Consider the following 13,762-nt stretch of genomic DNA (forward strand, 5'->3'; position numbering starts at 1 on the left):
AACCTATAATCAAATTTATAGCTACAACAGAATTTTAAATGTATCTGGATCAAATTTTTCATTTTTAAGTTGTACAGATAAAAAGATCCAAGGATAAGAATGACATAAAATGTCATATTTGGACAATGGACCCAGATCCCAAAGCCCAGTCTAGTGCTTCCTATAGTTTCTACTGTATCATTGGCCCTTAAATCTTGACTTATTATTTACCCCTTAATAGCAACTATTTGCATTATGATATTGATTAAGACAATTTATTATGTCAACTAATCAGTTTATCAGATGTTAAGAATGGGCCATATGATCTGGTGACAAATTTTTTTAAAATATATTAGTTATTTATCAATACGTAATCAATAACCACAAATTTAGTAGCTTAAAGAAATCATGTCTTTATTATCTACAGTTTCTGTAGATGATAATTATAGTTCCTGTGGGTCAGGAGTCCAAGCATGGCTTCACTGAGGCTTCTGCCTCCAGGTTTCACAAGGCTCAAATCAAGGTGTTGGCTGGGGCTGTTGTCTCATCAGAAGCTCAATTGGGGAAGGATCTGCTTCCAAGCTCAGGTTGTTGACAGAATTCATTTCCTTGTCGCTGTGGGAATAAGGGCCTCATTTTCTTGCCATTGGTAAGACTTAGCACTAGATATAGTGCTCAGCAACTAGTAACTGCCTGGAACTCCCAGCCATGTGGACTTCCCTGGCATGGCTGCTCACTTCATGGGAGTTTGCTTCTTGAAAGCCAGCAAGAAAGAGAACTCCAGCTAGACAGTGCTACAATTTTATGTAGCATGACCACAGAATCACGTGCATGTAATCACATTAATGCTGTCACTTTTGCCACACTCTGTTGGTTAGAAGCAAGTTACAGACCACATGCCATGCACACTCAAGGGAAGAGGATTGCTTGGAAAACCTGGACACCAGAAGGAAGGGACCTTCGGGGCCACCCTGAGTATGTCCTCCACAAAATACCACAAAAATACCACTCACATTCCTATCCAACTTGCATTTAAATAATATAAAAATGTCCACATAGAATTTTGCCTTGAAAATGCTAATTTGTGTATATTTAATTTAATACAACAACACCTACGTGCTGCTATGCCCTTCCACAAACAAAGCAGCTCCAGTGAAGGGTCCCAGGAGTGAGGCAACCTCTGACCAGTCACCATCGAAACCTGCAGGAATCCACACTTCTTTTGACGTGTTCACACATTCCTGCCACTGCAGTGGGTTGTACAGGCCCCTCAGGGAGAGAAGATCGATGTGGCAGAGGAAAGCTAATTTCAAGACAGCTACAAAATAGGCAAAAAGAATAAAAGAAACCCATTTGAATGAGCTTTAGAGACACATAACTATTTTAAGTTTTGAAAAGAATTCCTCCACAGGGAGTACAGCCAAAATATTTATTGCTGATCGTATACCACATTTTTTAACAACTATTTCAATTGTCTTGATTACATTTTAAAATAACATCCATTTGAGAAGCTCCTACAATGAGCCGGGCTTTTACAGTCTTGTCAACTTATTTGTCCTCCATTAATTCTTGAGATTCATGAACACAGATATCTGAGAAGCACCGTAAATAGTGCTAGAACAGATTTAGGGAATTCTTTATCAACACAAATAAGCAATGCTAATTGTTTTCTGTACGGTTTCCTGTATTCAGAGAGTTTGGCTACGGAGATATGTGAGGGGAATTCTGTGGCTTTAATGATGAGTTACAACTAATTGAACTTGACTCATCAATGTCAGCATACTGCCAGATTGATAATGGACACAATCAATTTCACCTAATCTTCAAAATAACCTTGCAAGTCACAGTACTACTCTTACATTATAGGTGAGGAAACTGATGTTGAGAAGTTAGTCAACCAGACCAAGGTCAAGCAGATAATAAATATGAGTGTTCTGACTTCATATCTAGTGCTATTTCCACCATGGGATACTTACCTAAAGTTCTTATTTTAAATTAATTTAATTTCTTCTGTCTTAAAATGTCTAAAGGAAATATATTTGTTTCCAATATATATTATTTGCTAGAACTGGCGCGCACACACACACACACACACACACACACACACACTCACACACACACAAAACTAAAACAAAAAACTTGGTTATCTAGAAAACTGCCATGGCAGTGGTCTGCAGAGCGGGGAGATCTCAAGTCAAGTTCACGGCTACTGGGATTCCCATATTCCCTGGGGACGGTGAAAGCTGAACTAGGGGGGCAGCTAAAAATGCTGTGGACCCCTCGGTGCCCCACAGGTCCTGATGGCAGCCCTGGTCCCGGCCGTGAGCCCGGTGGGTGGCCTCCTGGACACCAATGCCAAAGAGGACTTCGCCCTCGGCGAGGACAAGGTGTTGAGAAAGGACGCGTGGGTCAGCTGCAGGCAGATCACGTCTGAGTGGACTGCTGGGTGAATGCAGACCAGCCAAACCCCATGAGCCAGGCCTCAGCCCGGTCTGGCTAACTGCCTTCCCATGAAGAAAACCCTCTGCTCATTCCAGATCTTCCCTGTTCCCCAGTGGGGCACAGTCTCCATATCGGAATCCAGCAGCCGCCATGCACAGAGGCTGCACTGTTCCTCGCAGCTCCCCCAAACCCCTATTCCTTGCAGAGCACCATTACTGTGCTGGGCGTCGACATCGGAATCCAGCAGCCGCCATGCACAGAGGCTGCACTGTTCCTCGCAGCTCCCCCAAACCCCTATTCCTTGCAGAGCACCATTACTGTGCTGGGCGTCGACTCCTAACCCTTGGATTGGTGATCCCCGCCCTGAAGTCTCCAGTGTGCTGTCACCAAGAGACAAATCCAGAAGGCTTCTCTGGGCATTTCTTGAGCAGCTATGTACCCCTAGCGTTTATATTACTTTCTTTTCATTGCTTTTCAAGTACACCCAGGAGGTAGGTGCACATTTATGTAGGCTCTTATTTTATTCAATAGAAAAGTAATATCAGCCAAAATAAAAAACAGAGATAAGAAGAAAGAGGAAGAGAAAGCAGCTGCCGAACTTTGGTGACACTCAGCGCATTGTAGAATATAGTGGAGAGGGGGGGTCCTCTATTTGCCCAGTTTGTGTAGATAGGACAGTTTAGATTTCAAAAAAGACATCAGAATCAGCTAAGAAAAAGGATGAATTATTCAAGAAACGGTTTTCAGAAATTGTCCATTTAAATAAAATATTCAAAAGATACCACTACTTCCCACCAAAACCAAATTCTTGTCGCATTAAATATAATTGCAAAAGCATAGAAATATTATACACTTGTGTTGGAAAGGGCTTTGTTAGCATAGCACCTAAGTTAAACACACACATTGCTTTTTTCTTGCCAGCATCCATGTCGCCCTTTACTTGGCAAGTGGATATGTACGAACCACCCCCTCCTGCTGCTCAGCCCCTGTGATCCACCATCCCAGCTTTCCAGTTCTACATTGTAACAAAGTCCTGGACCATCAGGGTCACTTTCTTCAGGCCCCTTCACATACATGTGGATGTGACCTGAGCCAGGCCAGGCAAAGCCTTGCGAAGGCCTTGCTGGAACTCTCAGGAAAAAGACACTCTCTTCAGGGTCTTGGAAACTAAGGATACAGCAAGCCTGAATCTGCAGAAGGAATAAAGGACAAGGAAAAAAGAATTGGCGGGGGGGGAGTAGGGGAATGATAAAGGAGGAAGCGAAAACTAAGGGAATAAGAAGACAGACGGACAATGATCAAGATCCTCCCTAGCCTTGGGGATAGTCTTCGAGCCCCAAAATTTCTTTGAATTATGGAATGGAAGGAAGTTACCAATTTTCAAGGGTTGAATTTCTTTAAATGACTATATTCCGTCTTGCTGTTTGGGGAAGTCCCTCAAAATTAAGGTAGAAAGATGATCTATTAATGGAAATGAAAAATATTTTCATTGAGAAAGAAAGCAGTGACTGTGTGTGTTTTCAATTTTGTTGTATCCTATATAGGAGTCTAGCTAAGAATTCTATTTTCCTTCCTCACTCTCTATTGAAATTCAAAGAGTTTAAAGGACTCTAAAGGATAATGAGAAGGATGTTATTTATTATTATTCAGAAAATTCTAATTGTCAGAGAAACCAAGAGCTTATGTTAGTATAAAATACTTAAAATCACATTTTGTATTTACCAAAATGAATGCATAATTATGTCAACTAATTTATACTTAATCCATTGTTGGAATAATTTATTTATGGAAATTAACTTGAATATCATTGCAATCAGTGGGAGAACTGGGATGTGGGGGACGCATAAGTAGCCTAAATAAAAAAATGAACTGAAATACATAAATGAAGAGGGACCATCACTCGCACTCAGAAACAAGTTAGGGCTGTGTGTTCTCTCCCCATGCGGAAGATGAGTACAAATGTCACTGAAACGTGGAGTGAGTTGAACTCCTGAATTTCAGGGAATGACTTTATTTTACACCATGCAACCACTGCCTTCAAACACGCTCTGCCCATGTTCTTATTCCTACATTAGTATTTGTGGAGAATTCCGTCATTTTCCAGTCACGTTCAGATTCTGGTTAATTTCAGATTCTATTACTTTCTGGTCACTTTCTCTCCACTCCTCACATATCTAAGTGGAAGAGCACGAAGTCTTTGCCTCTCTCTCCTGCTCCCCTCACTACTTCTTGAATAGCAGTTGTCCAACACTGCCTGTGACTAGGTGGGCATGTGAATGCTGAAATACGGTTTTAGCAAAACCATATGCAGCACAACAGAAGCCTCATTCTCCGGCCAGCTTTACCTGTAAAAAGTTGAAACAGTGCTATATTTTAAATCTCCCTCTTTCCAACCTCTGAATCTATTTGTTAATTCAGACAGATATCATGTAAGAAAGAGTGATGTTAAAGTATTGGCTCCTGAAACACCAAAGATAATTGGGATGCACTTTCAGTCATAAGCATTATAGTCTATTACTGCATTTAATTCAAAACTTATCTTCCTTGGTGCAGGCCTCATCCATTGTCCAAGTACCTTCAGTGGGGAAAGGAGTGTGGTCCATTCCTTCCCCCTTCTACTCCTCTCCTTATCCCGACTCTCTAGGCAATGCCCTCCCTTCCTGACCTCTGGTAATGGCCCTACTAAGCTTTCTTTCCTCACAGCCCAAGGTTCCCTTACCCCAGCAAGCTGCTTCCTTGGGTGAGTTCTTTCAAGATGGCTTGAGCCCAGCCACTCATGATGAGAGGCAATATGGCAGCCAGACTCACAGACTCAAAACCCAACTCTCTCATTTACCATCCACACAACCAGGAGCAAGTCTCAGTGCCCTGTATATAAAATGGAAAACATAAAATATCAATATCGTATGATTGCTATGAGGAGTAAGTGAGTTAATATACATATAAAGTGTTCACTATAGTGTCTGGCACATAGTAAAGTGCTGTGTGCCAGGAAAGGTTTAAGATACCACGGTCCCTTTCTTGGAGATACTCCCAGTCGGTTCTCTTGGTGCCCTTCACTTATCTGAGATCAGAAGCGGCTCCTCATCACTACCATAGGCTGACATCCCCCCTCTACCAAGAACTCCCCCCATGAATTCCCCTTAAGAATCTAGTCTTCTGCTTTTATAGGCTAGATGGAAAATAGGATGAGCTTCAAAGAACCAATGCAGCTACCTCTTAGCAATTCCTGGGTTGGGGGTGTCTGCTACTCTCTTTATGGTATGAGATACTAACTGCCCACTTAGGAACATAGCAAACATTGCAGGCAATGGTTAAGCAGTTATTCAGAGAAAGCCTTCACGATGTCCAACAGAGTGTAACACAGTAGCCAAATAACAGGAGGCCTTAACCAGTGAGTCAGCCCTTGTTAAACCTCATCTAACTGGGGAGGTAGAGTCTGAAACACCTAGTTTACACAGGACACAGTTCTCTGTATACCTTTCTAGTCTCTCATGTCTGTATCCCTATACTCACCCATATGTTCTCACTGAATGCAGTTCTTCTTTATGGAATGCCCCTTGCTTCCTTCTCTGAAACCTTATGGGAACTCTTAGAGAGCAAGTGGTCCCCAGGGCCCCTGTGTGCACCCTTATTTTAGCTTTGAACACAGCTGTCATGGATTTTTGATATTTTATTATTATTATCTATGTCTCCCCTAGATGTCTAGAGCCTCTCCAGTGCAGGACCCTCCTCCTATCTTGGCCCCCACACAATGCCTGGCTTTTCACTACCATTTAGGGTTTAAGTAGATAAGCAATATATCATGGGATAAAATTTTGTTAATTTCAGACCTGGATTTCAGAATTACTCCCAGGAGAGAGGAGCTAACTTGCTTTAATAAACATCTCAAAAGACTATTTTTGTTTGGAGAAGAGGATTAGGGGTAATAAAATGAGATAACTAAATTATTCTGCATTCAAAACAGCAAGAGTTGTTTGAGATGGGATAAAAAGCAAGAAAGGAGAAGAAAAAAGGTCAGGCAAGAGAAAAGATGGCCAGCTGCACAGTGGGAGGCTGGAGACTAAGAGACAACCAGCAAAAATTAAAAGGGTAAGCAGTACTTCTGGAATGGCCATATGATAGGCCTAGTGTACTCTCAGCACAATAGCCATTTAATGTAAAAATTATTTTTAAAAATCAGGGGGAGGGGTAATAGCAAGAAATTTGTTAATAGACACAAAGCATGATCATATTTTGCAATAATGAATATGCTAATTACTCTGATTTGATCATCACATATTGTATACAGGTAATGATATTCAACCCTGTACCCCACAAATACGTATAATCAATTCTGTTTCAAGAAAAAAAGGAAAAAAATCATATAAAGTCTCTGGAAATATCATAAAGGTGTACAGCAAATGGCAAAACATGTATTCAAGAAAACCTACTAAATCTCAGTAAAAACAGTGAGAGTTGTGACATTTGAACCATGATCTGTTCCTGCCCCAACCTCGAGCTCAGTGTGGTGGAATCTCTATACCTGGAATATGCAGCCAAGAATACGGGGCTTCTCCTCACCCCCAGTTCCCAGTCTAAGGCTATGGTTTTACCCCACAAAGATCAGGCTACTAGTATCCCTCAATATCCTAGTTCTGTATATTGCAGAAGCTCTATTCCTAGTGGGCGTGGTGGAGGGATTGAGGTTTTCTTTCCCCACCCAGTTCTCACTTTGGGGCAGAATCTCAATCCTAGGAATAGCAGATTATGAAAATTAGGTCCATTAGTGCTTAGAGGGCAGGGGTTCTACACTTGGAGGGGCAAGACAAGAAGACCAGAGGCCATCAAATCCTCCCTGTAGTTCCTTCTTGTAGATCAGGGAGTATCATTTGAGTTCTGCCCAGAGAGAGATGGAGGCCAGGGAGGCAGGCCTTAAGAACAAAGAACTCCAAGCTCTGCCTGAAGGAACTGACATTGTTTGGAACAGACCATGAAGAATTGCATACCCAAACATCAAAAACTATGGGGATATTGGAGGTGAGCAATTAAGAGAGGCTGGTGCTTCCATGATTTTAGTAGTGACAAATGAAATGGAAGAGCAGTAGAAGTCTCACAAAGAAAGCTAGGCAAAGAAACAGCCAAGAAGAACCTTTCAGAGGTCACAGTCAAGCCTGGAGGTTGATAAGACTGTGCAAGTAATAGACTAGACCCCTTCAAGAATAATCAGAGCAGGATGTGGGCTAAACTTGAAAGCATTCCCCATGCTGCACGCAGATGCATCAGGAAATCACAGAAGTCCAATTGTTTCAAGAGGCTTAGTAAGCTCACCTGACTAACCACTGACTGAAAAATAAGCTATTCTGATCCAGTGGTGATTCCTAGGAAGCCAGGTTTAATCATAAAACCATACTCATCCCTCGCAGTCTGGAAGACTGTTTAATTTTAATTTTTCTTATATGTGCTTTGTTATTCCATCGCCATATCACCCAAGACTTTAACAAAAGTTAAACTACACACAACAGCTATATGCAATTAGTGTTGGCAAAAATGAAGGAAAGGAACCACTAACATGGAGAGGAAAGCAACGGGCACACGTGGTAAAAATGGGAGACAGATCAAGAAAATCAAGCCAGAGTTCCCCGAGCCAGGAGCAGCTAGGTATCCCTAGATAAACTCCAAGAAATGCACTTAAGATGGGGCTTGAACTGGTTTTAACTGAATCTTCAAGGACAAGAGAAAAACAGCCAGATTGCAATTTTTATTATAATTGTTATAAGTTCAAAAAATGAAGAAACCAATTATTGTCCAAATGATACTGAAGGCTTTATGGAAAAAGAACTCGGCTTTAGTTGCATTTACTTTACTTACCTGGTATCTTCAGACAATGTCTAAACAGTGAGTTGCAATATGAAGTCACATTGCTTTCTTTCTTGCCTCAGATTAATGCTTGTGTTCTTTTTCCTTTAAGGGATGTTTAATTCACATCACAATTTTGCCTACCTAGGGGAATAGGAGTAAGTCAAACCCACACTCTGATTTCTGTCATAAGATCATTTCCCCATCTTTCAATATAAATCTTCCCACCAGTGGGAAAGAATTCCAAACTGGTTGGCTTTAGGCTCACTTCACAGTACATCAAACCTCAGCTCTATCCAGCAGCAAGCATTCCCAAAGGGACCTGCCGTGCTCACCCTTTTAATTCTTCTCAAAAATTGTACACTCATTTTGTTCAGGTTGAACCCTTTTGTGTAAAAGATAAAAATCTATACATCATAGATTTGAGGTAATCTGTGAGCAATATATAAATATGTGTGAATAGAGAGAAGAGGGAGATGAACCAACAGAAAATTCTTTCTGTGATTGAACCGAATGTCATCCTCAGGGGGGTTATATTCTTAATGGCATATGTCATTGCAGCTGTCCTCTTATCTTCTATCTTACCATGAGAACAGCCATTTTCTGGAAAGAGAAATACTGACTATAATCTCATCCTTTTTCTTGGAATAGAAAATTATTTTTCATGGAGCTAACAAGCAACCAGTGCCCAAGACTTAGCAAAACCAAAGCCCAGTTGAGAAATGAGCAGCATTGTCTCCTGACCCTGAGTCAACCTGAAGATCAAGGAGTAATAGGTAGAACAGGTGCTTCTGCCAGCTGAGTTCAGGGCGAGCTGATAAAGGCTAGTTAAGGTGAATGCAGGGGATACTGAACTGAACCTTGGGCTCTTAGAAGAAAGAACACAACACTGCAGCCAGGCACATCCACCATCTACCTGCTGGCTTAGCGCATTTTGTGTTGCTGTAACAGAATACCATAGATGGGGTAATTTACAAAGAAAATAAATTTATTTTCATGGTTTCTGGAGGCTGGTAGTACATTGTCAAGGTGCCAGCATCTGGCAAGGACCTTCTTGCCGCAGCATCCCACGGCAGGAGATGGAAGGACCTTGGCAAGAAGCAAGATGATGGGGCAAGAAAGTCCTTGCCAGATGCCGGCACCTTGACAGCATGATGGAGCAAGAGATAAAAGGGCGTGAAACTTGCCCTTATAACAAACCCATTTTCATGATAATTAACCCACTCTTTTAATGATGATGTTAATCCATTCATGAGCGTTCTAATCGCCTTTTATTAGGCCCCACCTCCCAACCCAGTTGCATTGGGGATTGAGTTTCCAACAAATGATCTTGCAGGACGTATTTAAACCATAGTATATGCTCTGCAGCCTTGCTTCTGAATAAGTTAGCTATTTTGGCCTCAGTTTTCTCATAAACAGAGTGAAGATAATTTTTACCTCGCAAGGTTGTTCTGGGGCATAAGTGAGACACTCTGGGAACTTGGCTCTTTTTCCTGCTGTCATCTCCAACTTATAAAATAGGTATAAATTAAAACCTTCGTAAATAAGAGAATGACGATTATTTTATGAATATTTGTTTTAAAAAGAACAATTTTTTATTTTTAATAAACACTGTGGAGAATTCATGACCATAATTTAGAAGGGAAGGAGGTTTGAGTGGAAACAATTTTTAATCCTTAAAGGAGAGTCACGAAAACATTAATTTCATATAGAGATATTACACCTTATATCACTTCCTAAGAAATTATTCATTTAAATCCGTAAACAAAGTTATTAAGATTCAGAGAATGCCACAGAGGCCTTGTAACTCCTTCTGTAGACAGTAAACAGCTCTCTATCCTCTTGCAAAACAGTGTTTGCTTGTCAGTTGTTACTTCTATGCAGATAAACAGGAGGCAGATGGTAGGGGTTATACTTGTGTTTTGGTTCTAACTGGCACTTTTTTATTTTCTGCAAAATAAAAGTCATTTTATTAGCCTAAATTCAAACAATTGACTAACTAATCCTTTTAGAAAGTCTACAAAATTTATCTCGGATGGATACTATATAGAAATGCTGTTTTTAGGGAACCCCATAGGGTTGATATTGAATAATGGGATAGCTTGGAGAAACTTAGGGTAAACTGGAAATTCCTGAGACTTACAAGAGCTGTTGGAAAGGGCTGGAAGGTAGATTTCCCTGTGCTTCATAATGAGTCAACATCTATCGTTTGCTTCCTGAAGACGCAGAACATCATAGAGGGTTAATAGCACACTCTAGGAAAAGGCAGATCTGGACTGGATTATGGGATCCACCTCTGCTAATTAAATGGCTTTGAGCAGGTTACCCAAACTCTCTAAGCCTGTGGTCCTCATCTACAGAATAGTTACTTACGATAATACCTACATTATAGACTATGTGTGAGGGTTAAATAAATTAATACTGCAAAAGAGGCTTCTCAAATTTTAATGTTCAGTCAAATCAGTAGGAATCTTGATAAAACATACTCTGATCGAATAGGTGCAAGGTAGGATCCAAGATTACTCATTTCTAACAGGCTTCCAGGCAATTTCAACACTGCTGGTGCTCAGACCATCTTTTCAATAGCAAAGGTTTCAGGAAGTTTCCTCAGTCCTGGCACGTTGTAAATACTCAGTAAACATTAGCTTTATTGTGATGATGATTATGCATTAAAGGCCCAGAATCAAATACCTCTGTATTCTAGCCTTCCTTTTAGCTATAGAATGCCTCCATAACGGTCTATTAACCCACACAAAAGTGTTTTTCAAGGAAAGATTGCATACAGTAAAAATAAAGCAACATTGATAGAACGGGCTAAATAATGGCCACCCAAAGATGCCATGTCCTAATCCATGGAACGTGTAAATGTTACTTTAGAGGGAAAGAGGATCTCTGCAGATGTGATTAAATTTAGAATTTTCAGAAGAGATTATCTTGTATTATCTAGGTGCGCTCTAAATGCTATTAGAAGTGCTATAAGAGAGAGACAGAGGAGATTAGGCACATATACAGAGGAGAAGGTGATTTGAAGAAAGAGACAGACATTGGAGTGAGGCCACCAAAAGTCAAGGAATGCCAGAAGCTACCAGAAGCTGGAAGACATAAGGAAGTGTTCTCCCCTAGAGCCTCCAGAGGAAGTACAGCCCATCTGATGACATCTTGGTTTTGGACTTTGAGCCTCCAAAATGTGAAAGAACATATTTTTAATTGTTTTAAGCCACCAGGTTTGTGGTAATTTGTTACAGCACTCAAATGCAATAAATACAGTTGGTTTAATTAAAACATTTATATGCATATGAATTAAGTTGCTAGTATCTTGAAAGTTACCCATTTTACAGAGTAAGTTACTTTCTCTTTGCTTAAATAGAGATTCTATTGTCCAGGAAAACATGAAGAGACTGATGGTATATTAACAATGAGAACTGATCTTAGAAAATTAGAAAAATCATGTATTTTGCTTCCATGAGAAATGTAGAAAGTTTTAAAGAGAGTTGTTCCCATTCTAATAGTGAGAAAAAGCCAGATAAACTATAAACTATAATTATACAGAGATCTAGCATTGAAGAGATCTTTGTTTTCTATGCTTTGCCTGTCTACACTCTTCTTTCATCCTTCAGGGAACAGCGTCAGAATGTTCACCAAATTTTTTTGTGGGGCAGGTGTGGTTGACCCAGAGGGGGCCTATTGCCCTCCCCAAACTCTAGGACCTCAGGATTGAACAGTCCTCAGCGTCTCACATCTCAGGGCACCTGGTTTGATTAGCAAGCACCCTGCCTGCTGTCTCTGAAAGAACTGGAAAAGAAAAATGGGATTTGGGTGATGACAGTTTCTCTTTCAAATTTAACTACATGCTAAAAGGAATTTTAAGGAGAAAACTGACAACCCAGAATTCTACACCCATCAGATATATCTGCCAGAAATTAAGGTGAAATAAAGACTATTCCAGAAAACAAATACTGAAAAATGCCAGCAGAAATATTCAAAGAAGTTCTTAAAGCAAAGGCAGTGCTATGGTTTGAATGTTTGTCCCCTCCAAAGTTCAAGTTAGAATTTAATCCACAATACACTATTAGAAAAGTGTGGTCTTTAACAAGTTATTGAATCATGAGAACTATGCCCTCATGGACGGATTAATCCACCCATGGATTAATCGGTTAATGATTTAATGGGTTAATGGTGTAATGGATTATCAAGGGGTAGACTGGGGCTTTATAAGGAGAGGAAGATAGCATGTGAAAATGCGCTCTTGCTCAGCCCTTGCTATGTGATACCCTGTGTTGCCACAGGACTCTATAGAGTCCCCATCAAGAAGAAGGCCCTTTCCAAGTGTGCCTCCTGGGCCTTGGACTTCCCAGCCTCCAAAATCATAATAAATAAATTTCACCTCTTCATAAATTACCCAATTTAGGCATTCTGTTATAAGCAACAGAAAAAGGATTAATGCAGGCAGAATGATAGTAGATGCAAAGAGATGAAGAGTAAAGAGAACGGAAAAAGTGAGGTAAATATAAAAGACATTTCTCTTATTTTTAATCATTCTAAAAGATAACTAACACAAAAATGGACAGTTATAATGTATTGAATTTATAATACATGTAAGAGTAAAACATGACAATAATAGCAGAAAGGGTGAGAAGAAGGAATTGTTCTGAAGTTCTTATACAAGAAGTGATACAATTTGAAGGTAGACTGTGATGAGGAAAGACATATATAGTAAACGCTTGTAGAAAACATGTGGTATTTCTCTCTCTGTGCCTGGCTTACTTCACTTAACATGATTTTTTCCAAGCTCATCTATGTCGCTGTGAATGAATTTCATTCTTTCTTAGGACTGACTGGTATTCCATTGTGTGTATATACCACATTTGCCTTATCCAGTCATCCATCCGTGGACATTTAGGTTGGTTCCATATTTTACCTATTCTAAATAGAGCTGTGATAAACATGGGTGTGCATGTATCCCTTTGACAAGATAATTTCCATTCCTTTGGGTATATATCCATAAGTGGGATTGGTGGATCATATGGCAGTTCTATCTGTAGTTTTCTGAGAGACCTCCAATGTTGTTTGCCATAACGGCTGTACTAATTTACAGTCCCACCAACAGTGTAGAAGAGTTCCCTTATCTCCACTTCCTTACCAGCATTAGTATTCTCTGTCTTTTTGATGATAGCCAGTCTAACTGCTGTGAGGCAATATCTCAATGTGGTTTTTAATTTGCATTTTCCTGATGATTCGTGACTGTATTAGTCCATTTTTGTGTTGCTATAACAAAATACCTGAGACTGGGTAATTTATAAAGAATGGAGGTTTATTTGGCTTACAATTCTGGAACAGCTACATCTGGCACAGGCCTTGGGCTGATTCTACTCATGGCACAAAACAGCAGGCAGCCTGTGGGTACAAGCAGATCACATGGTATGAGGAAGCAAGAGAAAGAGAGAGAGAAAGGGGAAGTGCCAGAGTCCTATAAACAACCAGCTCTCATGGGAACTAATAATGC

Source organism: Cynocephalus volans, chromosome 2 (genome assembly GCF_027409185.1).
Source record: "Cynocephalus volans isolate mCynVol1 chromosome 2, mCynVol1.pri, whole genome shotgun sequence".
NCBI classification, from domain to species: domain Eukaryota; kingdom Metazoa; phylum Chordata; class Mammalia; order Dermoptera; family Cynocephalidae; genus Cynocephalus; species Cynocephalus volans.